An 8,561-nucleotide genomic window follows, 5' to 3' on the forward strand; every position below is an offset into this window, starting at 1 on the left:
CAGTAAAGCAAACACAAATCTGCAGACAGCATCAATAAACCCTGCAGTCGGAGTGGACAGGGAGACTGTGTGCCCAGTTGGCTTTTTCTACCTTGGTTTTATTTCATTTTATTGCCCCTTCCCCAAATCCCCATCAGCATTCTCTGCTGCCTGTCCTCTCAAACTCACTGGAAGATTTGAAGTGAGTGAAGGCAGCTTTGCTCACTTTTTAGTCATTCACGTGACATCAAGCAGAAAATTTAGGTGTTAAAAAGAAGCATACTTCTGTCAGCAGAATTCTTTAACCAAGGCAGAATTCACTCTGCTGATTACCTCGACTTTATCTCTGCTTTTATTAAACTCTGGTTTTACACACAACACATGTGTTCGAGATCAATGGGTTTCTACAAATACTCTTCTACACTGTTTGTTTACTGTGTGGACTCTTTCCTGAGGATTTTTCTACTAAGCACAATCTAAACACTCCAGATTTTCTGGTGATTTCTGCTATTATTTCACTATGACCTCACAGTACTGGATTTAATCCATAAAGAGGTCTGGGCTGAGCATGTGCTCTGTATCATGGTCTTTTTTTGTTCCTACAGTGTTTACAGTTTAACAAAACAGACCTCCCATTCCCAAGAAGCACATAGCATCTTCCAGCTCAGAGGCATAAAACACCCAGTGGTTTTCATCGTGAAGAACAGACAGGTTTAAGGCACAGATCTGAACAAAATATTAGGAAAGGCAGTCTGATCCGGTGCTTAAGCCAACAGCCTGGAATCTAGAAACCTCTGCCAGCATTGCCTGTGACACAGCCTGTGCTGCTGGTGTCTGCACAAAATCGCATTGGCCTCAAGCCTCACAAATGTGCAGGACCTGAAAGCTTCTGAAATAATTTAGAATCACGCAAAGAACGTGGGTTTGGGCCTTGTTTATTTTGTGCTGCAATAATTGCCCATAAGAAGAAAGATAATGACACTTCCCTATCTCACCAAGTACACTGAATACCCACTGCAAGAAGGATACCCAGCATACCTGCTGAAGTGAGGTGATGTACTGCTTCAAAGAGGCATGACAATAAAGATGAGGTTTCACATCAGCCTTATGCTACATTCTAGCCTGAAAGAGATTCAGCCTAAGTAAAAGCATGGACCTGTGAAAAATTAAATAAAACCCAATTCTGCCACCCTTATGTCTGTGGTCAGACATTTCCTAACAGCTGGTGGATGCTAACTGGGCTTTAAGCCTGCTGTCTGCTTTGCCTGGCACATGATTCAGCTCTTGCCACTGCATAAAGTGTTCAGTTTATTTATCTGTGTCTCCCTAGCCGGCAGAGCTAGTCCTCCCTTCCCTTCCAGCCATGCTGTTTTAAACACACGGCATTTTGCTTGGGAGAAGCCCTGCTCCCATAGCTGGCTGGCAGGAGTCCTGTCTCTCATGTGTAAATACAGGCAAGGCAAAGCTTTTTTAACCACATTGCCCAGAAACCAAGGATCTATTAAAAATTTTCCAGGTAAAATTTCACATCTTATTATTTAAAGTACTCCATAAAAACCCTGCCAATCCAGAATTCATGGTAGGAGAATCTGGAGGAAAGGGAGGCAATTCTTACTTGTAACACACTAAAACAGAAACAATATGACTTGGGTTCAGTTTCTAGCTTACTATAAACTCCCCAATACCCCTGTTCCTTTTGCATGTGAACCAGATGAGATGGCATCTTTTCTCTCTCCATTTATCTATTAAAAATATAATTTGGAGAATAACAGATTTCTTTTGCTGGGAGGATCTACAGTCCTTAGCACTTAAAGGAACTTTACTATAACACAGACACAGCTTTTTCACTTAGTAGCACTACTTACATCTGGATGAAAAAGTAGCACACACCAAATAGGTAGTAAAAGCCAAAGCCCATGGGTAATAACCAGGAAGAAAACTCAAACTTTATAATTTACTGTGTGTGACACTCCGTGAAAAACTTTGTTTTTAAAAAAAATGGTCTGCACAACTTCTAAACAAACCCCCATGAGAAACAAAGCAAACAAGGAGAAAACAAGTCAAAGAAAAATCAACCATAGAATGAAGACTGAACAGAACTAACCAAGCCATTCTGTAGAAATGGAGTAGGTAATACATTAAGTAGTAGGCAAAGCTGCGTTGAAATAATTACAGCCCTATAATAAACTGGGAAAAGTGTAGCTGTGTGAACAAGACATAAGATGAAATTGCATCTAATACTGTGATTCATAATTGCTCATAACATCTGGTTGTTACCATACTAGTTGATGCCAGGCTGCATTTTATTCAAACCAATAAAACTTTTTGTGTAGTCTCTTGACCTCACTAATTATCTCATTTACATTGAGGACAATAATCTTGCTGAGTAATTTAAAAAGGAAGTGTTCCCACCCCCAAGTGTTATCCCTACATCTCCTCTGAAGAAACTTTAAACTGGAGAATGCTGCAAGTGAATGGGAGTTCTCTGCAACCCAGGTCATAATTATCTCTCTTAATTGTTTGAGCTCCAAAGTGTTTAAGGCTTTACATGAAAATTCTATCATGCATGTTCAGAGGAGGCAAAATCTGGAATTATCATGATTTACTACATCTTCACCAGTTAGTGGAATAAAGTCTCTCCTAAGCAGGCTCCAGGATGCAACCCAACAATGCCAAGACACTAAACATCTTGTTATGGGCTTGTATTTAAAAGACCAAACCCATCTTGATATTCTGGTCGTCAAATGTCAGCACAGGACACACAGAGGCTGGGACCACTGTGCAGCATTTTGTTGTACTAGAAGCAAGAAATACATAGGCTGGGAGAAAAAAACATTATGCCTGAAAATTGTTCCATCCTTTCTATACTAAGTAAGCAAAAGAGATGAAAAATGCTGAATGACCTTCAGAAGCTGCCTCTATATTCTTTGACTGTGGCATAAAAGGAGAACTTAGCTAAGCAAACACAGCAAGATAGAGCTGAAGTCAGTAGGCTGGGTTTTCAACTTCGTATTTTCCTTCCAGTCATTGTGTTGTGTTGAGTTTGTTTTTTATACATAGTAGACAGTGTATACTATGTCTACTGTGTATAGTGTGTACTCTATATAGCGTATATATGTACTCTATACATCACAGAGTTGCTCCTATTCAAACAGTCTGTGAAAGACCACAGGTGCTTTCTTGCTCAGTATAAGACGGGTATAAAACCATCTCAGAACAAGGTAGACTCCCTAAACCTCACATTTGGTGAGCATTACCAAACTGACAGGTGGTCCACCAGCTGAGGACACCTCCATCTGTAGCCTCTGCGTGTGTGTGTGAGCAGAAAGCAGAAGCCAGCTCAGGCTACAGGGTGCATCAGGAATTACCAATATTGTTGGTTTTAACACTTCTGTTCAAACAGTCTCCCATTTTGTCACCCATTTTCCCTGGGTGCAAAGCCACCCACCTCTACTCCATGCCACAGTTCAGCTGCCACATCATTTACATCAGCGTGACTTTGTGAATTTATGTGTATAAATAAAACAGATTGGATCTGCATGTCTGAGCTGATAAGAAAGAAAAGATCTGCTCCTGGATATCTGTGTGTGTGGAGATGTTTAACCTGGCTTGGTTCAGCACAGGCCACAGGAGGCTGCATCAGCACAAACAGAGCAGTGACAAACTGCAGCACAGGAGCACCCATGAGCAGAAGGGGTGTGAGGAGGGAATTTCTTAGAGTTTGTCTTGTGTCAAATCCAATTTATTTAACATCTAATAATGTTACAATAATCTATATAATGAATGTATAATAATGTAATGATAATCTAATTACATCCTTAGAGTCACCACAGAATGGGGAAGGAAGCAATCATTAGTTTTTAAGAAAAGATCTGATTTAAATTATTTTACACTGCTTGTACTTACACAAGAAACAAGACTTGGTCATACTGCATTCACTTGCTAGTTCTGTTCCAAATTGAACTAAGGGGATTGTTCCCAAGATCAATTCCTGGGAGCAAACTGACCACAACTGATGAAATTTCCTCAAATTTGCCAATTCCTAACGTGTTTAACATTTTATCCCAAGTGACACTGTGTTCATCCAGCAGTAAAGGGCACCAAGGCACCTGCAGAAGCTGATGCAGTGTACCCCTCAACAGAGGACACATACTGAGGGGTGACTGTGATCCTCACAAAAAGAGGACAGCACTAAACTCCCTTAAACTTGAAGTCCATTTATTTGGCTTTTAAATTGTTCAACACTAAAGGGTTGACAGGAGACCTCACAACCCGTCAACATCCCTGGCTGGAGGTGGGAAGACCAGTAGGGGCTGGTTTGTTTAACTGGTACTCTCAGCTTTTCAGCCACCACTGCCTAGTCCCTGGCATTTTAAATTAGCCAACACTTAGGTTTGGTATGACCCTGGGCTGTGAACTGTAGTTAAGGACATCTTGTCTTTTAAATCACCTTTATTTTCTGAGGGCCTGTAAGAAAGATGGGGAGAGACTTTTCATCAGGACCTGTTGTGGTAGAACAAGGAGTGATGGTTTTAAACTAAAAGAGGGGAGATTCCAGCTGGATGCAAGGGTGGTGATTATATGGTAACAGATTGCCCAGAGAGATGGTGGATGCCCTATCCCTGGAGACATTCAAGGCCAGGCTGTATGTGGTTCTGAGCAATGTGATCCAGATGAAGATGTACCTGCTCATTGCAGGGGGGTTGGCTTTGGGGGTTCCTTCCAACCCAAATAATTCTACGATCTTTGGCAGTTCATATTATAGCCAAGTGTACTCCAGGCTCCAAATACAACTCTGTGGTCTACAAAGCCTTCTCATGGCCTCAGCACACCAGTTATCCCAAAAAGAAAATTTGCTATAATTTTACTGATATTTGATACTGAAGTTCTCTGCTTTTCATTTTTCAGATGTACATGAATTCAAAATGCACCTCTTAGCAGAAATAGCTGTCAGACTAGACAGCAGTGAAAAGCCATAAGTAATACCAAGCTACAGTTTACATTTGCCAAAACACTTGGAGCAATTTAAGAAAAGGCTTCAGCAAAAGGAATTCTTCCTTCAAACAGAGCTGGGCCGAAATAACACTCAAAGAGGTTAGAAAAATCTGCCTAAAACGTTGCCAAAGCAACCCCATTATCAAATCAAGAGGGAATAAATAAGCTTCTGGGGCAAAAGGTCTGTCTCCTTGCTCCAGGTAGTCTGTCTGAGCAGTTTCCATTAATCCACAGCAGAAAGCACAAGGTCCAGCAGGCACACTGGAGATGGGGAACTAACTGAGGTTAACAGCAAAGGGCTGCAATCCTTTCCCCAGGGCACCTCTGCAAAGTATCCAGCCTTAATGTAGATTTCTATTTAAACTGACTTGTTTCACTTGTTAATGAACTGACCCAAAGTGGGGTGTAAATCCTGGGAGATTCCCCAGCTTTTTTGGCCTCAGACCCTTTTCTGAGTGCTACCTCATAGTAGGTGCTGGGAGCCTCAGGCAAGTGTCTGTTGTGTTGGCCAGTAAGCAACATCCTGTTCTACTACTTAAAATGATGATTTGAAGAGATCTCCCACTCCTATGGCCCTGTGGACTGTCTGCTCAATACTTCTCCATTGCATTAACAGCACCCATGTTCAAAGGCTTGCACAAAAAGAGGACCATGCATGCAGTTTTGTCTGTATACAGAGAAATCAAGGAAATCACTTCGGACTATGGCCCTCAGATTCCTGATCCCTGGCCTAAACCATGGGCAGGCAATATCCAGCAAAACATAAAGCGACTGAGACACTCAGGTACTTCAGTTAGTCACAATTTTCTTTCTTCCGATAGAAATCCAAGGGTGACAGCCTGGAGAGTGGTACAGAAAGCACACAGACCAGGGGAAGGGGACTATAAGGTGCTTTCTATTTATTTTCCCTGAGTTCAGACATGACAGAAAAGTGAAAGAAAGACGCAGAGCAGAAAAGGAGAGCGGATAATTTGCAACTGCAGAGAGGTGTAAGGAAATTCTGAAGGGTCCCCAGGGACTGTCACTCTAAAGTCCTAACAACCCTCAAGACAAACTTCAGAATACTTGGAAAAGAATAGCAGCACATACCATGCAGTTTATAGCAAACCTTGGTTAAAAAAATCTGACTCAACAGTCCCATTGGGCTTTATGTTCAGGTTTTGTGGATACTTCTAGTTCAACACAGATTTCTGGCTTCAAGTCACACCAATCTTTTAAGAAGGCTTCAGTGTGGAAATGAGGTGGCCTATGCCTTGATAATTCAGTTAGGTCAGTCATCACACACGTCTGTGGTACATCTGCCTTACCCTGTAATGTCTGCAATCAAGAATAACCACAGAAAGCATGTCAGGTATTTCCATCCAGCTGCTAAATCTGAGCCATTTTGCTTATAGAAAATTTGCCAGTATTAAAAATAAGTCAGTTCCAGGTGGTTGGCTGTGGGTTCGGCAGGTCAACAGAACATTAGCACTGCTGTCCACACAAAAACGGGGCTTAGCCAAGAACATTTAAAAAGGAATCTGGATGACATATGAGGAACACATACAGCTGATCATGATCCACTGACTGTATTGCTCCAACTAATCTGAATTATACCTTGCATTTGCAGATTTGTTTCAAAGGGCATTAAAAACTCAAAAAGAAACACCTGAGATAAGAGTCTTCATTTCTACAGAGTCTTCATCCTTTAAATAAAAGCTATTGCTTCTTTTAAGGAAAGAAGAAATCACAATGCCTAACCAATAACACGTGAAAGCTAACAGGCAGCTCAGGTCAGAGCAGACCTCTTGCTAAGACAAGATAGACCTTTCAAATGCAACCAGGTTCTGGCAAAGCCCAAGGTTTCATAAAGCCACAGCAGTATCGGGGAAGACACTTAAATCCTGAAGTTGCTACAAATGACACTATTGAGAGGTGGCCAATGCCAACTTCATGATGTTCAAGAAGCCAAGTGTAAGGTCCTACACCTGGGTTAGGGCAATTCCAGGCACAGCCAAAGGTTGGGCAGAGAAGAGATTCAGAGCAGCCTCTGGAGAAAAACTTGCAGGTGTTTGTTGATGAGAAAATGAACACAAGCAGCTTCAGTGTGCACTTGAGCCCAGAAACCAACCATGTGGTGGGCTGCATCAAAAACAGCATGAGCAGCAGGTTGAAGGAGGTGATCCTGCCACTCTGCTCTGTTCTTGTGAGACCCCACTTGTAGCACTGTGTGCAGTGATGGTGTCTTCAACATAAAAAGGACGTGGAGCTGTTGGAGAAAGTCCAGAGGAGGCCATGAGGATGATCAATGGCTGGAGCACCTCCCATATGAAGACAGACTGAGAACATTGGGGCTGTTCAGCTTTAAGAAGAGAAGGCTGCTTGGAGACCTCATAGCAGCCTTCCAGTATCTGAAGGAGGTTACAAGGATGCTGGGGCGGGACTCTTCATCAGGAACTGCAATGATAGGACAAGGGGTGATGGGTTCAAACTGAAACATGGGAATTTCAGGTTAGATATAATGAAGAAGTTCTTTATTGTGAGGGTAGTGAGGCACTTGCTCAGAGAAGTAGTGAATGCTTCATCCCTGGCAGTATTCAAGGCCAGGTTGGACTGAGTCTTGAGCGACATGGTTAAGTTGAGGCCTCCCTGCCCATGGCAGGAGGTTGGAACTGGATGATCTTAAGGTCCTTTCCAACTCAAGCCATTCTATGATTCTATAAATTACTATCAAGGACAATGGTGTGGTATCTGGCTCTTTCCAATGTCTCTACCCTAAGCATTCCAGTTATTTAGTTATACCAATAAATGTTACAAGTTGAAAGAATATTGGAGATGGGCTGGTTTATTAAAATGAACAAAACCATGCTTGTTTTCTGAAGTTTAAGGGCTGTCCCTTGAAGAGTGACCAATGCAAAAATGCATAGTTCCTTTCTTCTCCAATACACCTGAGGCTGAGACACCTTTGTGTGATGTTCTGTTTTATTTCAGCAGGCAATCTGCTAGCTGTTTGAAGGGTGACACTGCAACATGTGATGTCCTCAGGTCCCATTTCACAGTCTTAGATGGCAAATTCATACCAACAGGCTGATTTATTCAGGTAGAGGCAACCCAAGCCCACAGACTGCATCATCATAGTCATTTTGCACTGTACCAGAGCCTTTCCAAGGAAGAGTAAGGAATCCGCACCACTCTGTGCAGCCAACCCAGGGCTGAAGCATTCCAAAGACCACAGAGAGCTGCAAACAAAGCACAGAGGTCTTGGAAAGCATGTCAATAACACTAAGTGCAAGCTGGGACGGAAGGAAGGGTATCCCGCAGTCACACACACATCTGAACTTCCATAATTCATGGTCTACAGGATTTTATTACTTAGAAAATGGTTCAAGCTTCCATTGTGAGCAAAGAAAACCTTCCAAGTAAAGCAAAATGTTCATTCTTTGTTAACTTTAGACTTTGAACAATAGAGGGCAACAGGAAAAAATACATGCAAGATGGGGATGAAATTACAAGAGAAAAAGACAAAAAACTTTCCTCTACTTGCACTACTTACTACTGATTTTGTTAAGAGACCTGATTGTTGAGACTCATTGGAGCTGTGAACACAC

The sequence above is a fragment of the Pezoporus flaviventris genome, unplaced genomic scaffold (genome assembly GCF_033815535.1).
Source record: "Pezoporus flaviventris isolate CSIRO_AGI_PZ_B2104156 unplaced genomic scaffold, CSIRO_AGI_Pfla_v1 ptg000209l, whole genome shotgun sequence".
NCBI classification, from domain to species: Eukaryota; Metazoa; Chordata; class Aves; order Psittaciformes; family Psittacidae; genus Pezoporus; species Pezoporus flaviventris.